Source organism: Arctopsyche grandis, chromosome 3 (assembly GCF_051622035.1).
Source record: "Arctopsyche grandis isolate Sample6627 chromosome 3, ASM5162203v2, whole genome shotgun sequence".
Taxonomy (NCBI): Eukaryota; Metazoa; Arthropoda; class Insecta; order Trichoptera; family Hydropsychidae; genus Arctopsyche; species Arctopsyche grandis.
The window spans coordinates 21461256-21478755 of NC_135357.1; the positions used below are offsets into that span (position 1 = coordinate 21461256).

The 17500-nt window shown below is 36.5% G+C and overlaps 3 non-coding genes across 3 annotated transcripts in view; all 3 read left to right on the top strand.

Annotated features, from left to right (window-relative positions):
* The first annotated feature begins 13422 nt into the window (after positions 1 to 13422).
* On the top strand, positions 13423 to 15356 carry LOC143910119 (small subunit ribosomal RNA). Its single transcript, XR_013260449.1, has one exon. It is a non-coding gene; the product is annotated as a small subunit ribosomal RNA (ribosomal RNA).
* A 198-nt stretch (positions 15357 to 15554) lies between these two features.
* LOC143910123 (5.8S ribosomal RNA) lies at positions 15555 to 15716 on the top strand. Its single transcript, XR_013260453.1, has one exon. It is a non-coding gene; the product is annotated as a 5.8S ribosomal RNA (ribosomal RNA).
* Positions 15717 to 16151: 435 nt separating this feature from the next.
* The window catches only part of LOC143910130 (large subunit ribosomal RNA), a 4062-nt gene continuing 2713 nt past the window's right edge, over positions 16152 to 17500 (top strand). Inside the window, exon 1 of the ribosomal RNA XR_013260460.1 lies at positions 16152 to 17500. This exon is cut by the window's right edge and continues 2713 nt beyond it. This is a non-coding gene — a ribosomal RNA (large subunit ribosomal RNA).

Sequence of the window (17500 nt, forward strand, 5' to 3'; positions counted from 1 at the left end):
AATTCTAATACTCATCCATCCTAATTCATCTAACATACTTCCAATACTCTAAAATCTACTCACATTCAAAATAGCTCTCATAGCTTTATTCTGTATTTTTTGCATTTTTTCTAAATCTTGGCCACTAAACAAATTAAGCACAGTGGCACAATAAACCACATGTGGCAAGACAATTGAATTAAACACTAAAATTTTACTTTTTTTACTTAAAATATTTCTTAACCTACATAATACACCAACTTTTCTAGCCATTTTTTTTTTATTATATAGTCAGCGTGCATTTTAAAATTTAGTCCTGAATCTATGTATACACCTAAGTATTTTATATTTTCAACTTTTTCAATTAACTTATCATCAATTCTAATTTCATTCAATATATTTTTATTTTTACCATTCAACCACACCATTTTTGCTTTATTCACATTCAACTTTAATTTATTTTCACACAACCAGTCATTCACATAATTTAATTCTATATTTAAAATCTCAGACATTACATCAACATTCTTTCCAATTATATATGTATATATATCAATGTATCATCTGCAAACAAATGTATATTACACATCTTAATTACCCTTACAATATCATTTATATATAATATAAATAATAAGGGTCCCAATTTGGACCCTTGCGGCACTCCATGAGGTGTTACAAATTCAGAGGATAACACCTTATCAATTTTTACTATTTGCCTTCTATTATTTAAGTATGATTGAAGCCACTTTAATACTATACCATTTATTCCTAACTTATATATAATTTTTGTAATAAAATATTCCTATCTACTGTCTCGAACGCTCGCTTAAAATCTAGAAAAACTGCTCCAACAACCATGCTAGATTCATCCATCGCCTCCATCCAATCAGAAACCACCAATTGGATAGCGGTTTCTGTTGAATGTTTCACTCTTCAAGTCCAGACTGTTCCACAACCAAACAATCATTTATACTAATGAACTCTTTCAATTGAATCATAACGATTTCCTCCAGCATCTTCTCAACAATTGGTAACATATTGATGGGCCTCATTTCACTGGCTTTATGTGTGCCAGTAACCTTTGGTACCGGTACAATAGTAGACACCCTCCATGCATCCGGGACGGATCCCACTTCTAACGATTCATTTATTAATTTCAGTAACTGAGGTCCAACCATGTCCCAATATGTACATACATACAGAAACGAAGTCTTCTTGTGATCATGCGAAATTTAAATCACCCGTTCAATGGGTTGCAGCGTACCATGGCGGAAATTCTCTGCCCTCGCTAAGCTCCCGTGAAATATACTTATCTATCCCTTAGTCCATATATTTATTTATTTAAATTGGCACCCATATACATAGTGAAAGAAGGCAGTACAGTGAGACAAAAAAGATATAAATAAAAATTAAAATATTGTATTCCAAGTACAGTGAGCACCACATGGCAATATAATGAAAACGAGTGTGCTTTTCACGAAAAAATTCAACTATAATTCTTGTATCAATGTGCTGAAAATAAAAATCATTAGATTTAATAAACAGGAAGTGGGATTTTTTGCTCGTAGAAAGGTCAAAAATGTTGTAGCCACGATTCTGTCCGCACCCCTGAACCTATCGAGTTGAAAATTTGATATTTATCGCGTATAATACTGATAGTGATTTTACTATGTATGTACATAAGTAGAACTATTGTCTTTTGCAAGTTTCCGTACATTTGCGCTCAATTTGTATCGAAAATGCTGTCATAGCTATTAGTATTTCATAATGCTGCAATATCGAAGTTTGTTTTTTGACTTTCTTATATTCCTCAAATACATGTATAGAGTCATGGGTTCGTCACATCCGAGTTTTTTTACTTTCTTCCGGACTAATTTATCAAATTTTATTGCATACATAACCTCCTCTATTTTAATTAAAATTTAAAAAATTGTTTTTTTTTCATTAGAATTTTAAAATGTTTATCGTGTTCTTTTTTTTTCCTTCTTATTTGTGTTTTTTTTCTTTTTCGTTTATTTCTTTTTTTTTGTGTTATTTATATGTTTGGCCGCAGTGTCGGTTTAAGTTAATTTTAAAAGATTAAAAGTTAATTTTTCTTTACAGGTCCATGGGTGTGTGTGTGTGTATTTACTCATTCACTCACTCACTTCATTAATATCTGTCTATGATGTATGTATAATGAGCTCATTGACAACTCGCGAGCTTCACATATAATCGATCTGGTGTAATTCAGGGGTCCGCTTTAGGCCCTTTACTATTTACAATACTCATTAATAATCTCCCTAGAGTGTTACGCAATGCTCCATGTCTCTTGTTTGCAGACGACGTTAAATTATTCTTTGCTGTGAGGGATGAGAGGCAAGGCCTCTCTCCTTCGAGCGCATATTAACGCTGTCTTGGAGTTCGGTTCCAGTTTAGGACTTGAACTTTTAATATTAGTATATGTGCAAATTATGAGCTATGGACGTTCACATTCGCTCGCTATTGTCACGGATATTCCATCGGATCCGTCTCGTTGAAGCGTGTGGAATCTATGGTCGATTTGGGTCTTATTATAAAGTTTATTATAAATTATAAAGTTATTATGTAAAAAGGAAAAATGGCGCTGCAGGCGAAAATTTTTTTCCAAACATCTTTACATCGTCGACAAAAATCGTCAATCAAACTGTATCACTAAAAAAATACTATCAATTGACTTATTTTCTACCGACTGTCTTTTTACTTTATCTATGTATGTACATACATACATATGTACATATGTGCATATGTACGTCGTAACGATAGATGAAGTATTGTGATCATGTGAAAATTCGAACTCAAAATCGATCACTGATAACGTTTTCACGATCTAGATGTATGTATGTATGTGTCTGTGTGTCTGTATTTTGGGGATTTTTTAAACACCGTTTGTCCTATCGAACTGATACTTAGTATCGATAACTGAAATTCTTATCGATACGACGTCATTTTTTTTTTACATACCTCCTTTGCATTACATTAATTATTATGTTGATCAGAAATGGCACCTCCCTTATGGGTATTAAGACTTTGAGTCCAATTATCTCCCAAACCACTAACCGAATCAGACTGAAATTTTTTCACATGTACATAATATAAATTATAAATTTTATACCGTAATATATTTTTTTTAAATATTTTAACCTCAACAAGAATTATTACTTTTACTCTAGAAGATCGATAATTTATTTTATCTCGGAAACCTTTCGGAGTATCGAACTGACATTTCATATCTAGCATTACATATAAACTGGATGCCATGTTATATATATATATATATATATATATATATATATATATATATATATATATATATATATATATATATATATATATATATATATATATATATATATATAATTCTGTGAACACCCGTTAGCCGGAAGTGGCAGTTTACTCTTGTTCGATATTTCTTCCACTATTTTTATCGATTCAGGTATAATTCTTGTATCAATGTGATGAAAAGAACCAGAAGTGGGATTTTTTCCATTTAGAAAAGTCAAAAAAGTTGTGACCCCGCGGGTTTTTCCACACCCCTGAACGTATCAAGCTGAAAATTTATATTTGTATTCTCTATGTACTATGTGGCTTCGATTTGATAAGGTTTTGGTCAGGACGCAATGCTATTAAACAACTAAAACTTTTTTTGGACCGAATTCGTCACACATGAGGATTAAATCCACCTCACTCGTTATTTTGTGAGAGATTGGACGTCCGCAAACAAAGATTTGAGAGATATGATCAGTTGTGATTGAACTGATTCATTAAAATATTAATTTAAAACCTTTCTTGAAAACAAACAACAAATACGAACTTTCAGAAAAACATACGTAACACATCTGTTTCTGAGATAAAATAAAGTGGGGCAGACCTCTCTAACAATTCGCTCCATGAGATGAATTGTAATACCATTATTATTTTATTGGCCACCGAGGTATCCAGTGGTAACATAAGATATGAACGTAGCATTTATAGATCCATAGTATCTGATTGATCATTGAATTCGTACTATTTTTTTCTAAATTCACACTATTCCTAAATTTTATGGGGCTCCAGTGCCCCCCCATGCCCCCGCCCAAAATGACTACAAAGAAATATGAACTCTTTAAATGATACTGAACTATTATATGTCAGATTTATTTATTCACAATATTGAAGGGTGAACTGGTTGCTTTTTTTTTACATACATATATCTATTCCATAATTCATTTATTGATACTGATATTTTTTCACATTTGTTTTAGTTAATAAATAAGTTTAAAATTTAATGTTTGGAGGAAGAATAAACATACATACATACATATTTATTTTCACTTCTCTAATAGTAGTAGTTGTGCCAGAGACTTGGGTATACTGGATTCCAAACTGTAATTTTAATGAACATATTAATCATATTGTTACTAAATCTTATAAACTCTTGGGATTTATAAGCCCTTTAAAAACCCCCATACTCTGATTCTACTCTATTACAGTTTGGTTCGTAGTAATATGGAGTATGCCTCAATCATATGGTCTCCCTATTACCAAACTCACATTGGCAGCGTTAACACTAGAGGTATCTACCGCGGTATTTGATAGATCTATCAAATACCGCGTGTTCGAACGCTATTTCTTGTTTTCCAAGGCCGGATAGATCTATCAAATACCGCGGTAGATACCTCTAGTGTTAACGCTGCCATTGAGCATTTAGAGACAATCCAGAAGCGTTTTTTGCGCCATTTCTCCTATGAGACTGGTCTTAAAAAACTGTTACCATCTTATAATGACAGACTTTCTTTTTTCCATACTGCAAGTTTGTCTCAGCGCAGAAGGGTTTCTGATTTGTTAATTTTATATAAGATTGCTAATTGTATTCTTGACACATCTGTTTTAAGTGAGATTGACTTTAACGTTAATGCCCGATTCACCAGATGCACAAATCTTTTTTATCCACCAATTTGTCAAAGCAACACTTCTTTCAATAGTGCAATCGTTCGTGTATGCCGTATTTACGATAGCTTAGATGATTGTCCTGACCTCTTTAGTGACTCTTTTAGTATTTTTAGGACAAAGGTGTAGACAATAATATGTGGTTGATTTGCTTCTTCACCTTCATTGTCTTTCTTTTTCTTTTTTACTTTATCTGTTTCTTTTCTTTTTTTAAAATCTTGATGTTTTTGTAATTACATACCTCCTTTATTTTACTTTTTTATATCACCATGTGGTTCTCACCGTAAATGGAATATTATATTTTTGTCTGTGTTTATTATTATTTTTTGTCTCACTATACAACTTTCTTTTTATATTTTATTCTGTATGTGTGCCTATTTAAATAAATAAATAAAAGTAGATATGTTACAAGCTTTTTGTAGGCTTCACGCTCTGTATGTTCTTTTACGAGCTTTTTACGAGGCTTTCTAATTATCCACCAAAGCGCTCAACGGGTTGGGATGAAACTACTTTTTTTTTACAGACCTCTTCTTATTTCGCCTTATTTTATTTTTTACATGGTATTAATACATCGATTCAAGCTGTCGTCAACGCCGACGGGGACTGTGTTGTCATAGAAATAATCAGTCAATGACACTCTCCATATAATATTCCATCGCCGAACATCTCGCGTTGTGTTATAAATAATTAAAACGATGTTATAATATGATATGTAATACATTAATAATAATATTGTAATATATATTATTGATACGTATATGTACGTAAACGAAGTGCTGGTCGACTATGATCATATTGATTACGGCCAAATCCAGTCAACCCCAGTGGAGACGCGCGGCGCGGGATTTCCCCCGACTCGCGCGTCTGACGTTAGCTCCGCCGATCTCAGGTTAGTTAGTGTCGTTTCAACTGTGGTGCAGTCTAGTTTGGTTGTAGTGTAGTGTAGTCTAGTGTAGTCTAGTGTAGTTTAGTTTAGTTTGGTTGTATCTAATTGTTAATATCATTTATCAATAAAACTTGACGTTTCAATCACACGATCGAAAAGTTCAAATGGCCACATTCACATACCAATTTCATGGCTATGTATATTCATATATTTCAGATACACAATATCGTACTGTGGTGGCCTACTCTCAAATGCATTTTGTTCGAAATTAACAACTGAAAACACCGACTTCGAGCCCGCTCACGTCCGGTCATTATTTGCACAGTTCACTGGAATATTAGGGTGAGTATGATAACAATTAACAATTAACACATGTTATCTGTAATTGTGAATGTAGTTTATCAATAAATCACAAACGTCTTAACGCCGTTATTACAATTTTTTTTTGTGTTCGACGGTGATAAAGTCATATTATTGTTATAAGCTTTTTATCTAAACTTTAACCAAACTTCAAAGATTTGTTATTGACCTTTACAGGCTATCGAAACGATTGACAGAGGAGAGAGAGAGCATTTTTGAACCGGATATAATATTTGGGACGCTGTAAACAATATTGTATACTCATGTGCAGAAATAATTTTAAACAATGGAAGGTTCCAGCACAAATGGTTAGTCTAAATAATGATAAATGACTAATATCTCTCCGGAACGAGATTACCGATGAGCAATTATGTGTGTATGTACGTATGCATGCATGTATGTATGTATAATGTACACATATGATTTTATTTATTTTTTAGACGAATAAAATTTCCCTCGGCGACGTCGGCGTCTCGACGGAAGCGCGCACACACTTGTATTGTGAACATAATTGAACAAGTGTGTGAACATAATTGAACATCGTATATCTATTTTGATAGCTACTGATCCACTGATCGTTTCTAATTTACAAATTTAATTTAATTTTGTTAGTAATCATAGTCTTATATTATTCTAATGTTAACGTTATAGCATAATAGGAAAAAGAGGTCTAAAACCTATTTACAATTCTTATACATTTATGTGTGTATGTACGTATGCATGCATGTATGTATGTATAATGTACACATATGATTTTATTTATTTTTTGGATGAATAAAATTTCACTCGGCGACGTCGGCGTCTCGACGGAAGCGCGCACACACTTGTATTGTGAACATAATTGAACAAGTGTGTGAACATAATTGAACATCGTATATCTATTTTGATAGCTACTGATCCACTGATCGTTTCTAATTTACAAATTTAATTTAATTTTGTTAGTAATCATAGTCTTATATTATTCTAATGTTAACGTTATAGCATAATAGGAAAAAGAGGTCTAAAACCTATTTACAATTCTTATACATTTATGTGTGTATGTACGTATGCATGCATGTATGTATGTATAATGTACACATATGATTTTATTTATTTTTTGGATGAATAAAATTTCACTCGGCGACGTCGGCGTCTCGACGGAAGCGCGCACACACTTGTATTGTGAACATAATTGAACAAGTGTGTGAACATAATTGAACATCGTATATCTATTTTGATAGCTACTGATCCACTGATCGTTTCTAATTTACAAATTTAATTTAATTTTGTTAGTAATCATAGTCTTATATTATTCTAATGTTAACGTTATAGCATAATAGGAAAAAGAGGTCTAAAACCTATTTACAATTCTTATACATTTATGTGTGTATGTACGTATGCATGCATGTATGTATGTATAATGTACACATATGATTTTATTTATTTTTTGGATGAATAAAATTTCACTCGGCGACGTCGGCGTCTCGACGGAAGCGCGCACACACTTGTATTGTGAACATAATTGAACAAGTGTGTGAACATAATTGAACATCGTATATCTATTTTGATAGCTACTGATCCACTGATCGTTTCTAATTTACAAATTTAATTTAATTTTGTTAGTAATCATAGTCTTATATTATTCTAATGTTAACGTTATAGCATAATAGGAAAAAGAGGTCTAAAACCTATTTACAATTCTTATACATTTATGTGTGTATGTACGTATGCATGCATGTATGTATGTATAATGTACACATATGATTTTATTTATTTTTTGGATGAATAAAATTTCACTCGGCGACGTCGGCGTCTCGACGGAAGCGCGCACACACTTGTATTGTGAACATAATTGAACAAGTGTGTGAACATAATTGAACATCGTATATCTATTTTGATAGCTACTGATCCACTGATCGTTTCTAATTTACAAATTTAATTTAATTTTGTTAGTAATCTAATGTTATTCTAATGTTAACGTCACTAAAAATGAATGCATAAATATTGTTACATGTATGAATTGTGTATGTATAAATATATACTCACACATAGATACACATGTGTGTGTACATTTATTTTAATTTTAATTTTTATCTTGTAATATAATGAAATATAAAGACGATGGAGGGATTTTTCAAATGTTGTCACGACGATACAACTAAAAAGTTAACATTCTAATATTTATGCATAAATATTGTTTATTATATGTAGTGTATTGTTATATGTATGTATAAATATATGTATATGTAGACACACACACACACACACACACACACACACACACACACACACGTGTGTGTGTGTATATAACAAATATATTAAAAAAGATATCAGTTCTTACATATATGTATAATCTATAATAATTTAAAAACAACAAACATATTAAAAAATATAAATATTTATTTTTCCTAAAAATTATTTTTTAAAAAAATATTTTATTCTTAAATTTAAAAAAAAAAGATATCAGTTCTTACATATATGTATAATCTATAATAATTTAAAAACAACAAACATATTAAAAAATATATATATTTATTTTTCCTAAAAATTATTTTTTAAAAAAATATTTTATTCTTAAATTTAAAAAAAAAAAAAGATATCAGTTCTTACATATATGTATAATCTATAATAATTTAAAAACAACAAACATATTAAAAAATATATATATTTATTTTTCCTAAAAATTATTTTTTAAAAAAATATTTTATTCTTAAATTTAAAAAAAAAAGATATCAGTTCTTACATATATGTATAATCTATAATAATTTAAAAACAACGAACATATTAAAAAATATATATATTTATTTTTCCTAAAAATTATTTTTTAAAAAAATATTTTATTCTTAAATTAAAAAAAAAAAGATATCAGTTCTTACCAGTGGCGGGCGGTGACTTTTCAAACAAGGGATGCTGTCCCTTGTTTGAAAAAAAAAACCGACCAATTTATTTTTTAAAATTTAATTTTATTCTTCGTTCCTTTTTACAAAATTCATCGATAACCGCATCATAGAATTTTTTATTGTTTTTTAAATTTGACATTATTTTCTTTTCGATTGCAATTAAAGCAAGACCAGAGAGTCTTTCTTCACTTTGACTACTTCTGGTGAACGTTTTAATTCTTTTCATAGTCGAAAATGATCGTTCAGCCGATGCGCTCGTGGAAGGTATCGTACAAATTAATTGTATTAAACTAAATACTTGTTCCAAAACGTCTATTAGATCATCTTTCACAATTAATTCCTTTACGTCATTTATAGATTTCAAATGAAAATCTTGCGTTGAGTACATGTAAATTAATTCGCTTTTTAATTTCATAAAATCAAAGTATTTTCCATAAGTTAGGTGGAGTGATTTAAATAGGAAATCTGGAAAATTATTTTCATATTCTTTAAATTTTTTGACGTTAAAAAATTCGAGAAATTTTAAATTTTCGATATCTCGAAATCGATTGGTTGTATTTACTGAAAGAGTTTCTAAAATTTCAGAATAGTGAAGTTTATACGTTGTTTTCACATCTTCTTCACATTCAGCATATTTTCTTTTTCTATTAAAATTTTTAGTTATTACTTTGTTCCACAATGAATCAAAATCTTCTTTTTTGTTATCTAAATATTTTACAAATTTTTTAATTTCACTTACGCAATACGATATGTCAAAGGTTTTTTTTTGTAAAATTTCAAATAAAAAATCTGCCGAATTAAATATTGCAGAAAATAAATGCAAATTGAAATTGAATTCAAACTCTTTTAAATAACGATGAAGGACTTCAGCATTTATGACAGCATCAGTATCCCATTCGTCTTCATCATTAATTATTTGATTAAATATTTCCATTAATTCTGTTTGATATTCTAATATCATATTTAAAATTTTGCTATTGTAGTTCCATCGTGTAGGGGCAGCAGTGGGAAATCGTTTTTTTATTTGACAATCGAGAAGGGAAATTCTTCTTGAAGACTTACAAAAAAAAGTTGAAAATGACAACATACGGCTGAAAAAACGTTTGCATCCGGATATATGTTTAACAGATTGCGACAAAACTAAATTCAATCTGTGAGCGTAACAATGGACAAATAAAGAATTAGGACAAATATCTCGAATTTTTCGTTGCACTCCATTATGCTCCCCGGACATTACAGCCGCTCCATCGTACGTTTGTGCAATTAATTTGTCCAAACAACCAAATTCTTCCAAGGTCTCACGTATGTGCTGAAAAAGAGCATTAGCTGTTCTATTGGGACTAACATCGACAAATCCAACAAATCTCTCCTGAATTTCATTGTTTTCATCTACATATCTAAAAATAGTAGATAGCTGAGCTTTGCGACTGATATCTGTAGATTCGTCCACAATTATGGAAACAAATTTTGATGCACGTATTTCAGTTTTAATCTCATCTAGCAAGACTTTTGATATTGCGGATACCAAGTCATTTTGTATATGGTTCGATAGTCCAGTAAACACCGTAGAGTTATCTAAATGAGTTTTCAATTTTATGTCTGATTCACTCAACAGATACAGCAACTCAATATAATTCCCTCTATTTTCCGATTCCTGGTGTTCAAAATGTCCTCGTAAAGGTTGTTCTTGTTTTGCTAAAAAACAGATCGCGCTTATTAATTTCGACAAAATGTATCTATTTGCAGTAACTTCTTTGTTGTGCATTTCAATATTTGCTTTAAATTGAGCACTTAAAAAATTTTCTATACGAGGTCCCTTTCCAAATTTTTTAAATTGAGCAGCAGAACATATGTGAGCTTGAGAACATTCATGTCTCTTGCGCGATTTACTTAAATTGTTTAGGTCAGAAAATCCAAATTTACTCCAGACATTCACTTCTTGAGAAAATAAAATACATGGCCAACAGAATAATTTCGTTAAGTGAGCACATCCACAAATCCATGAAATTTTTTCGTATGTTTCTGTGTTAAAATACCTTTTAAATGTTTTTGTTTTAGACTGAATATTTAATATTGGTGTGGGTTTGGGGCTCTTAACAATAATCTCCTTTTCATTAAATGGGAGAGAAGCAAATCTTCTTTTCAGCACATTTTCAATTAAACAATTGCAATTATTATTGATCTCGACGACAAGTCCACTCTCATTGTTATTTTCGATATCCATATTAAAGGCAATAATGAAAACTCGTAAGTAGTGGAACAGTAAACTAAAAATAAAGTTAGACGAAACTAATTTAAATGAAAACTTAATTCAAAAGTAAAAAATAACCAACTTACAGTATAAATGATTAACTTCGTCTAAAGAAATGAATCGGCTAGCTTTTTGATAAATAACTTGGGGCGTAGCGTGCGGAAATATCGATCAACAGCGGCTTCCAAGTGAAACTCAATAGATAAGCAAACAGAGAAACCGAATCCACCGTAGAGGTTAAACAAGTGTCAACGCGTCCGCGCGAATAAGACAGCCTCATAGTGCGCATGCGCAAATGGGATCGGTCTTGACTCCGAATCCATGACGCGCGCGCACTTCACTCAGCGTCTACTCGCCAGCGTCACTCGCCTGTGGCCGGCCTATGCGAATGCGGCCTATGCGAATCCTTAATAAAAATTATCAAAAGATCCTATATAATGCATCATGTAACAAAAAACACGTGATATGTGAAATATATATCATATACTACATCATAATCACGTACATCACTAAGAATACATCGAAGCGAAATTCAAATATTTATTAAAAATACTCTTGGCTTTTTAAAGTTATAGGGGATGCGCCGCATCCACCGCATCCATGGACCGCACGCCACTGGTTCTTACATATATGTATAATCTATAATAATTTAAAAACAACAAACATATCAAAAAATATATATATTTATTTTTCCTCAAAATTATTTTTTAAAAAAATATTTTATTCTTAAATTTAAAAAAAAAAGATATCAGTTCTTACATATATGTATAATCTATAATAATTTAAAAACAACGAACATATTAAAAAATATATATATTTATTTTTCCTAAAAATTATTTTTTAAAAAAATATTTTATTCTTAAATTAAAAAAAAAAAGATATCAGTTCTTACATATATGTATAATCTATAATAATTTAAAAACAACAAACATATTAAAAAATATAAATATTTATTTTTCCTAAAAATTATTTTTTAAAAAAATATTTTATTCTTAAATTAAAAAAAAAAAAAAGATATCAGTTCATACATATATGTATAATCTATAATAATTTAAAAACAACAAACATATCAAAAAATATATATATTTATTTTTCCTCAAAATTATTTTTTAAAAAAATATTTTATTCTTAAATTTTTAAAAAAAAATATCAGTTCTCACATATATATCTATAATAATTTAATAACAACAAATATATTTTAAAAAATATATATGTATATTTATTTTTCTTCGAAATTTTTTTTTAAAAATTTTTTTTTTCTTAAATTTTTTTAAAAAAAATATCATTTCTTGTCTTAACCCCTTCGCACACCCCGCCAAAACGCAAACTATCCCCATTATTTTTTTGTTTATTATTTCTCTCGCAAAATAGCGTAACGGTACGTGAAACATTCGCAGCTCTAGTTCATACCACCCACTGTACAACGAGCCGGCGATACGACCTGTGTGAATACATGCTGATAGTCGCTCGTCCGATACTCAACGTCAACGCGTACGCGATCGCGGCCTTCGTCAGAAGGCGTCCGCGCAACAACGCGTTAACCGTAAAGACATATGCGGCGCCGCCCACTCGTTTTTGAATGAGAAAAGCGCGCATACGTTTGAACAGTAATATCGTGCACTCTCTAGTTCCGCGCGAGCAGAGACACAGAATTATAAGAGAAGAGAGCGATTCGTCGCTCTCACACGAACTTCGTCAGCTCGTTTCGAACGAGTCCGACGCGTGCTTTTCTCGAATTGACGGTCGAACTTTCTGTATATACGTTAAAATATCATGTTTGTATATATGTTTTTGTATATATATAAAAAAAAAATTACACATGCGCACACACACTATGTATTCTTAAAATATGTATGTATGTATGTATGTGCATACGTATGATACGTATGCATGCGTGTGTCACTGTATGCATGTGTATAAACTTGTATACATATATATATAATATATATACCGTGATGTTTTAAATAATAATAACATTCAAGGAGATCATGCGACGTCGTCCGCGTCGGGTTACGCCGGCCGGACGGTGCTCATCAGAGTATGTACGTGTATGTACGCATGTGTACGAACGGCTCACGCCGTTGTATATACTGCGCTACTACGCGACACAAGCGCGCAGCTCCCTGGTTGATCCTGCCAGTAATCATATGCTTGTCTCAAAGACTAAGCCATGCAAGTCTCAGTATAAGCCGAATTAAGGTGAAACCGCGAATGGCTCAATATATCAGTTTTGGTTCCTTAGATCGTACACAGTTACTTGGATAACTGTGGCAATTCTAGAGCTAATACATGCAAACGAAGTTCCGACCGGTGACGGAAGGAATGCTTTTATTAGATCAAAAACCAATCGGCGGATCGCGGGCTTGCTCGCGTCCGCCGCACTCAGAGATGACTCTAGATAACTTTGAGCCGATCGCACGGTCTAGCACCGGCGACGCATCTTTCAAATGTCTGCCTTATCAACTGTCGATGGTAGTTTATGCGACTACCATGGTTGTCACGGGTAACGGGGAATCAGGGTTCGATTCCGGAGAGGGAGCCTGAGAAACGGCTACCACATCCACGGAAGGCAGCAGGCGCGCAAATTACCCACTCCCGGCACGGGGAGGTAGTGACGAAAAATAACGATACGGGACTCTTATGAGGCCTCGTGATCGGAATGATTACACTTTAAATCCTTTAACGAGGATCCATTGGAGGGCAAGTCTGGTGCCAGCAGCCGCGGTAATTCCAGCTCCAATAGCATATACTAAAGTTGTTGCGGTTAAAAAGCTCGTAGTTGAAATTGTGTCCTGCGGCGTCGGTCTACCGATTGCGGTACGACAGGCGCGTCAGCGGGGCTTCTCGCCGGTGCGTGTCTTCCGCCGGCACGTCGTCGTCGGTCCTCACGGGCAGGCGGCGCGTCGAGGCGGGCCCTCGCGGCTGTTTACTTTGAACAAATTAGAGTGCTCAAAGCGGGCTTACATTTGCCTGAATATTGTGCGCATGGAATAATAGAATAGGACCTCGGTTCTGTTTTGTTGGCTTTCTGATACCAGAGGTAATGATTAATAGGGACAACTGGGGGCATTCGTATTGCGACGTTAGAGGTGAAATTCTTGGATCGTCGCAAGACGGACTAAAGCGAAAGCATTTGCCAAAGGTGTTTTCATTAATCAAGAACGAAAGTTAGAGGTTCGAAGGCGATTAGATACCGCTGTAGTTCTAACCATAAATGATGCCAGCCAGCGATCCGCCGAAGTTTTTTACGTTGATTCGGTGGGCAGCTCCCGGGAAACCAAAGCTTTCGGGCTCCGGGGGGAGTATGGTTGCAAAGCTGAAACTTAAAGGAATTGACGGAAGGGCACCACCAGGAGTGGAGCCTGCGGCTTAATTCGACTCAACACGGGAAAACTCACCAGGCCCGGACACTGGAAGGATTGACGGATTAACAGCTCTTTCTCGATTCGGTGGGTGGTGGTGCATGGCCGCTCTTAGTTGGTGGAGCGATTTGTCAGGTTAATTCCGGTAACGAACGTAACTCTAGCCTATTAAATAGACGTACCCCCGATATCACGAGGTGCCGCGGCAGCGTCGTCGTTCTGCGGCGGCGCGCGCGGTCTTCAACTATCGGCGTACAATGATAATCTTCTTAGAGGGACCGGCGGTATATATAGCCGCACGAGATTGAGCAATAGCAGGTCTGTGATGCCCTTAGATGTCCTGGGCCGCACGCGCGCTACACTGAAGGGATCAGCGTGTCCTCCTTGGCCTAACGGCCCGGGTAACCCGTTGAAACCCCTTCGTGATAGGGATTGGGGTTTGCAATTCTCCCCCATGAACGAGGAATTCCTAGTAAAAGCGGGTCACCAGCTCGCGTTGATTGCGTCCCTGCCCTTTGTACACACCGCCCGTCGCTACTACCGATGGATGATTTGGTGAGGTCTTCGGACTGGTGCGCGGAAGCCACTTTGTGGGCATCCGACGCGTCGGAAAGTTTGACCGAATTTGATCATTTAGAGGAAGTAAAAGTCGTAACAAGGTTTCCGTAGGTGAACCTGCGGAAGGATCATTTCCTGTGTACCATTAAATATGTACGTTTCGTGTAGAGTGTTTAAATTCTATTCACTATACGCACACAAACGAACGTTTTTAACACGCACAAACACTTGTTGTGGGAGTGCGCGTCAAGAGACGCGCGCACAATTTTTTTTTTCAAACAGAAAAAACAAACTTACGTTACTTATTTTTGAAACTAATTTTTTTAAATGATTACCCTGATCGGCGGATCACTAGGCTCGTGGGTCGATGAAGAACGCAGCTAAATGCGCGTCAGAGTGTGAACTGCAGGACACATGAGCATCGACATTTCGAACGCACATTGCGGTCCGAGCAAGACTTTTTTTGTCGACGGACCACTCCTGTTTGAGGGTCGCGCACGCATAACGCACCAGACTGTCGGCCGCCGCCGAAACTCGGCGGCCGACGAGCGATGTCGGCGTCTCGACACCGACGCGCGCGCGCACACTCGTGTGTGTGCGCGTGTACGTGTGTCGAGTCCGATCAAGTCAAGCGAAACTTAGCGTACGCAGAGGGGACGGAGGAGAGACGCCGTCGTTCTAGCGTCGATCGCCGCGTCTCCGCCGCCGTTTCGGCGGCGGCGACGTCGGGCGCCGGGAAAACGCGCGTTTTTTCGCGCGTCGACTCGGTGCGATCGTGCGTTGACGATGTTTACGACTTTACGCGCGTTCTCGTCATCACTCCGGTTCGCACTCTCCGCGTGCGCTCGAGAGCGCTCCCACACATATATACATATATATATATATATATATTTATATATATTATACGTATTATGTAAAATTTTGTTTGTCGACCTCAAATCAGGAGAGATCACCCGCCGAACTTAAGCATATCAGTAAGCGGAGGAAAAGAAACTAACGAGGATTCCCCGAGTAGCGGCGAGCGAAACGGGAAGAGCCCAGCGCTGAATCCTGCCGCCCCGGCGGGCGGCCGGGAAATGTAGCGTTCGGGAGGAGATTTTAATTTACTCGCGCGGTCATTAGTCACGGCGGCCAGTCCAAGTCCATCTTGAAGGGGGCCCCGCTTATCCATAGAGGGTGCCAGGCCCGTGGTGACGGTCGCCGGCCGCGACGGTCTCTCTCCCCAGAGTCGGGTTGCTTGAGAGTGCAGCCCTAAGCGGGTGGTAAACTCCATCTAAGGCTAAATACGACCACGAGACCGATAGCGAACAAGTACCGTGAGGGAAAGTTGAAAAGAACTTTGAAGAGAGAGTTCAAGAGTACGTGAAACCGATCAGGGGTAAACCTGTGGAACTCGAACGATCGAACGGGGAGATTCATTCATCGCCGTTCCGCGCGGGTCCGCGGCGGGGCGTTCGGCGGCGACGGTTCGTCCGTCGTCGCCGTCGCCCCGTCGCAGTCGGGCCTCCGGAGCGCGTGCACTTCTCCCTCAGTATAACACCGCGACCCGTTCGTCGCGGCGGTCGAACGCGCCGTGCGGTTGTCCCGCTGTCGCCGGTCAAACGGTGGCGGCGGAGCCGCGGCGTCGCGGCCGCCTGCGGACGGTAGAGAACGAGGTTCGCGTCCGCCGCATTCGTGCGGCGTCCGTGATGCTGCGGCGGCGCCTCCCGCTCGGACCTCGGCGCGCAAGCGTCGTGGGCTCCGTGCGTCGGTTTTGGGCGTCGCGTTTTCGGCGGCATCGTCTCGGACGGGACGCGTCCCGGTCTGCGGTGGTTTTGTTTCGGGCACTCACAGGACCCGTCTTGAAACACGGACCAAGGAGTCTAGCATGCGCGCGAGTCATTGGGAGTCAATAGACCCAGAGGCGCAATGAAAGTGAACAGCGTCGGCCTCGTGTCGACCGCAGGGAAGATGGCGGCCGGTTCGCCCGTCCGCTCGCATTCCCGAGGCGTTTCGAGAAATGCCTCCGTTGCGATTATCGAGACGCACTGAGAGCGCGCACGCTGGGACCCGAAAGATGGTGAACTATGCCTGGTCAGGTCGAAGTCAGGGGAAACCCTGATGGAGGACCGAAGCGATTCTGACGTGCAAATCGATCGTCTGAACTGGGTATAGGGGCGAAAGACTAATCGAACTATCTAATAGCTGGTTCCATCCGAAGTTTCCCTCAGGATAGCTGGCGCTCGAGAAGCATCTCGCCGCGTGCGAGATTCACACAGTCTCATCCGGTAAAGCGAAT